The following is a 6,000-nucleotide window of genomic DNA, read 5'->3' as shown; positions in this document are numbered from 1 at the left end:
GTTTAATAATTTTTATGTGGAATTTTTATTACTTTTTACTTAATAAAATTAACATTTGGAATTTATACGATTTAAATATTTGATTAAATATTTGTGTTGATATGAAGTAATTACTTGGTTAAAATTGATTAGTTAAAATAAATATTTTATTATATATGCATGTATGCGTGTGTGTATATATATATATATATATATATATTCCCATCTATATACTTTAGTACAAGAAAATAAACTCACATGTAGTTTAATATGTTTTAAAAAATATACAAAGATTGAAAAAAAAAAAGCTTGAGCTTGAGCTTTGTTCCAATTGTAAATCTGCCATGCTAATTGGGCATTGGGCCTTGTTTATGTCTATTTTCGTGGAACAAATAAGTAGTTTGGAAAACAGGAATGGCCATCCAGCGAATAAATACATCTTTTGAATCTCATGAAGTGGTCAGACTTTATTTCTGTAAGAGTATTTGGTCTTTGGTAGCCAAATCTGTCCTGACAAACTCAAAAAACTCACAATAAATGACAAGAAATTTCTGTACTTTGGATTTGTACTTTCTAGAGTCAAAACCTAAAGTGGTTTTAAACATTTGCTGATTTAAGCGGCTGATCTTGTAATCGCTGTAATCCTTCCTAATGTTTCACAGTGTTTTCAGTAGTGATTTTTCATCATCCTGCGGGAAATACTGTGTGATTCTGTGCGAAGCTGCTACCTGCAGCGTAATACTTTCACTGGCTGTTTTGACTTTATACATTTGTGTTCTTTCTTCTTTTGTATTTCTGCTTCCTTGCTGTTTATAGGTAAGCAAAGACATCTTGAGAGCAAAGCACATAATGAGTGTTGCACATAAATTAGCTAGCTAGGGCATTACGATAGAACGCAGAAGGAAATAATATAAATTGTAATAATATAAAATGCAAATAAACATAAATACCATCCAAATGTTTGGGCTCTGTATGATTTTAATCTTTTTGAAAGAAGCCTCTTCTGCTCACCAAGTCTGCATTTATTTGATTAAAAATACAGTAAAGCCAGTAAAATTGGAAATGTTTTTTTTTATTATTTAAAATATCTGTTTTCTATGTGAATATCTATTCAAATGTAATTTATTGCTGTGATCAAAGCTGAATTTTCAGCATCATTACTCCAGTCTTCAGTGTCACATGATCTTCAGAAATCATTCTAATATGTTGATTTGCTGCTCAAGAAACATTTCTGATTATTATTGATGTTACAAACAGTTGTGCCATTGAATATATATTTGTGGAAACCGTGATGCAGTTTATTTTTCAGGATTCTTCTTTGATGATCCAGGTAATAAATTTAGGTTATAAAACCATTGTGGGAACATGGTTTTAGAATGTTTTTAAACATTAAAATGTTAGAATGTTATCTAAAGGTTACAAAAATGTTTCATACAGTTTTCTACTAACTATATTTTTTACCCAAAATATTATATTATTTGAATGATTCTAAGAACGTTAATATGTCCAGATTTCTTGTTGTGATTGGAAAGTTATTGAAAGGTTACAAAAACGTTTCTTAGAACATGCATCAAAAATAACATCATAAGGACGTTCCAAGAATATTGATCTCAGAACGTTTTCATTATGAGAACATACAGTATATCTAATATTAATACATGTATAAGACCTTTCATTAAACCTCACTTTAAAAGTGTATTGTCCTAACATTTATATGACTTTTAAAAACATAAGTGAAAGTTCCTTCACTCTTAAAAATAAAGGTGCTTAAAGGCTTCTTCACAGTGATGCCATAGAAGAACCATTTTTGGTTCCACAAAGAGCCATTCAGTCAAAGGTTCTTTAAAGAACCATCTCTTTCTTACCTTTTTATAATCTGAAGAACCTTCTTTCGCCACAAAGAAGCTTTTGTGAAACAGAAAGGTTCTTCAGATGTTAAAGGTTCTTTATGGAACCATTTAGACAGAAAAGGTTCTTCTATGGCAGTATTTCTCAACCCTGGTCCTGGTCGCCCCCCAACACTGCACATTTTGTGTGTCTCCCTAATCAAACACACCTGATTCAACTCATGAGCTCATTAGAAGAAACTCCAGGACCTGAAATGGGTGTCGGATAAGGGAGACATACAAAATGTGCGGTGTTGGGGGGCGCCCAGGACCAGGGTTGAGAAACACTGTTCTATGGCATTGTGAAGCACATTTATTTTTAAGAGTGTTCTCCTTAACCTCTAGATTGGCATTGTTTAAAGGGGTCATAGGATGCTACATGCACGTTTACAAGTTGTTTGAACTGAAATGTGTGTTGGCAGTGTGTGTACACGACCACCCTATAATGATAAAAATCCACCCAGTGGGTTTTTTTTTTAATCTGGTTAACTTTTCCCCTTTCTCAAATCAGAGGGGCGGGGTCAGCAGAGCTCATTAACATTTAAAGGGAAATGCTACAAAAACGGCTTGATCTGAAAAGAGCTGTTTTTGACAGGGTAAAAAAGTGTGTTTTTTACACTACCATTGAGAAATTTTAACCAAACTATGTGGCAGACTTTTCATTAAGACCCCAAAGAATCATATCAACTTGTGGAAAATGGGCATCATATGACCCCTTTAAGCTTGGCGGTGTAAAGCTCTGGCAACCCGTAAACCACAAACCAGCGAGTCTGATGTCCTGTGCTTGTTCCTGTGTGAACCTGATGCACTTGTTTATATTCAGTGTGTTCTATGAATATCATCTCTTTGTTGGTTTTAATCTTCATCCAGGTGTCAGCCGCACATCTGAACCAATATGTGAGGTTTTGCTGCTTAGAAAACTTCCCACAAGGCAATACAAGGAGTTTATGAAGTCCTTTGAGTTCTGGATGTGATCATTTGTGAGGCCTATTAATGTAATCCTGTAACCTCTTGTGTTAATCGCTAACGGGGCTAAAACGATCCTGATTTCAATGAAGAGTCATATGGGCCAGTGTTTCACAATGGTTTCGGTAGAGCGCTTTTGCATGACCCCGTGTGACATGTTACGTTTGTTGTGTCAACCTGCTATCTTTACTTTCACTGTCCATTTTGTGTTTAGACATTTGTGTGTTACTCTTTTGTGCGTTTCTGCTTTCCTCTGCTGTTTATAGGTAAGCAAAGACGTCTTCAGGGCAAAACTGTTCAAGGTTCAAGAGTGTAATAAAATAAAAATGTGCCTAAATTAGCTGGCTGGAATTCAGATATTTAAGACATTTAATGACAGAAAAGGAATAAATAATAAAAATGGCAACAGGTTAACACATTTAAAAAATATATATATTATCTCTATAGATTTCTTTGTGTATAAGGTCTGTTTGATTTGTGTTCCCAGATAACAGGGAACGTTCTCAAAAAAAAAAAGAAAATTACATATATATATATATATATATATATATATGTTAGAGAAAATGTTCTTAAAATAATGTTTATGGAACATTCTAATAAAGTTTTTAATATCTGATATACGTTCTCATAACATTGAGAGAAAACATTCTGAGCTCAACATTCTCGGGAATGCCTTTATGATGTTATTTGTTCCTGATGAACGTTCTAAGAAATGTTTTTCGTATCCTTTAAAAAAAACAATCACCATAAAAAATGGGGCATTTTAACATTTGTATAATATTCAAAATAAATGTTCAAATAAGTGTATATTTTGGGTGAAAAAAGTTATAGAATGTTGTAAGAAACATTTTTGTAAGCATTAAATAACATTCTATTCACGCCAAGAAATCTGGACACTTTAATGTTCCTAGAATATTAAAAATAAACTTTCAAATAACATTATATTTTTAGTAGATTTTTTGTAACCCTTAAATAATGTTATAATCACAAAAAAAAAACTGGACATTTCAACATTTTAGAAACATTTCAAAACATTTTTTATAACCTACAGCATTAGAAGAAATCCTTTTTATTTATTTATTTTTTATTTATTTATTTTTTTGCAAATGCATTTTCTTTTCTCAGTTTTATTTTATTGCTATTAATTGAAAAAAAAAAAAAAAACATCTTTAGGCTTTTGTTTTTCTTCCGTTCTAAAGTCAATAAAAAATTTTTATGAAAGAATTCTCTTCTGCTCACCAAGGCTGCATTTATTTGTTTAGAAAAAAATCTATATGAATATCTGTTAAAATGTAATTTATTTCCGTGATCAAATCTGTATTTTCAGCATCATTACTCCAGTCTTCAGTGTCACATGATCTTCAGAAATCATTCTAATATGCTGATTTGCAGCTCAAGATACATTTCTGATTATTATCAGTGTTGAAAACAGTTGTGCTGCTAAATATTTTTGTGAAAACCATGATACATTTTATTTTTTCAGAATTATTTGATGAATGGAACGTTCAAAATAACAGCATTTATTTGAAATAGAAATATTTAAAAAAAATGTACTCTCACTTTTGATAAATTTAATGCATCCTTGATGAATAAAAGAATCAATTTCTTTAAAAAAAAACAAACAAAAAAACTTACTGACCCCAAACTTTTGGATGTTAGTTTATGGGCCATTGCTGGTTAAGGATTTTGGGGCTTATTTTTGGGCCAAAATACACAGTCACAAGACATTTTAATTGTTTTGCTTTAAAGGTATAATTATTGAAAAGATGTTTGTTTGCAGCAAGAGGCCAGATGTAATTTAACCTTACGCAGCATATCTTTCATGCGACCAGATAAAACAATGTGCTTTGTTTGACTCTTCTGGAGGCTTTTCTAATGAGAAGTTATACACTCCACTTCTGTGTTTACACATGCAGCACACCATCCCTCACAATTAGTGTCTATTTTTGCTATAGGCGAGCGTATAATAAGAGGATGAGGAGCGGATGAATGTAGGTGTCTTCCCAGGAAAAGACGAGTGGAAAATTCTGTTCAGGGACAAATGGGCAGACGGGGGCGGGGTGACGTCTGGAAACCTGAACCCTGGAGACACCAATCTCTGTGACTCTGTTAGGTAAACTACTCTCCCTCTCTTCTCCTCTCGATCGCTCTGGTTTGGGAACAATGGTCTCTCACATGCTGAGCCTCGCACACACAATAATATCCCTTCTGTGAGCGAGCGGCTCGGCTGACTGATCCCGGTCTCCCGAGAGGACAGCACGTGCTGAGATTCCTCCAGGGCCTCGTAACACGACCATTCCCAGAGGAAAAACTCGCGGTCTGGGGGGGGATGTGATTACAGGTGCCTTAGAAATAGATGTTTTAAAGGAAAAGCGCCCCCAAAAATCACAATTCTGTCACCAGTTGCACAAAAACCGTGTCAGCCGATGAACGTTCAGAGTGTGACGTCACGTGACCCAAACAAGTCAACACGAGGCTAAACGTGTTATAACGGATGCTGAACACTGCTCAAATAATCACTATGTAAAGACACATCTGTCTGTTTTATAATATTAGTTCTTTTTAACCTCAAGTAGTAGGTAATGTGAGGCTGTTTTTGGCACTGATGCTAGATTCATTTCTTATGAGTGATAACAACAACAACAACAACTATATTTTGGCCAGAATCACTGTTCATTTGTTAAGTGTGCAAGGTTAGTTCACCCAAATATGAAAATTATTATTTATAAAATTATTAATTGAAGAATGTTGGTAACCAAACAGTTGACAGTAGCCATCCATAGTAGCTGTGAACATATATATACATACAGTGGGTAAAATAAGTATTGAACACATCACCATTTTTCTCAGTGAGAACTGTTGGAGAAAAAGTAAAGCTGCTAGAATGGTCCAGCCAATCACCTGACTTGAATCCAATAGAAAACTATGGAAAGAACTACAGATTAGAGTTCATAGAAGAGGCCCACAGAACCTTCAAGATTTGAAGACTGTTTGTGTGGAAGAATGGGCCAAAATCACACCTGAGCAATGCATGCCACTAGTTTCTCCAGACAGAAGGCGTCTCGAAGCTGTCATTACCAACAAAGCCTTTTGTATGACATATTAAATGAATTTCAGTAAGCATGTTCAATACGTTTTCCCCTGGGTCATGCCATTTTATTACACAGAA

This window comes from Sinocyclocheilus rhinocerous, unplaced genomic scaffold (genome assembly GCF_001515625.1).
Source record: "Sinocyclocheilus rhinocerous isolate Xijiao unplaced genomic scaffold, SAMN03320098_v1.1 scaffold1835, whole genome shotgun sequence".
Lineage (NCBI taxonomy): Eukaryota > Metazoa > Chordata > Actinopteri > Cypriniformes > Cyprinidae > Sinocyclocheilus > Sinocyclocheilus rhinocerous.
This window is presented reverse-complemented; position numbering follows the sequence as displayed.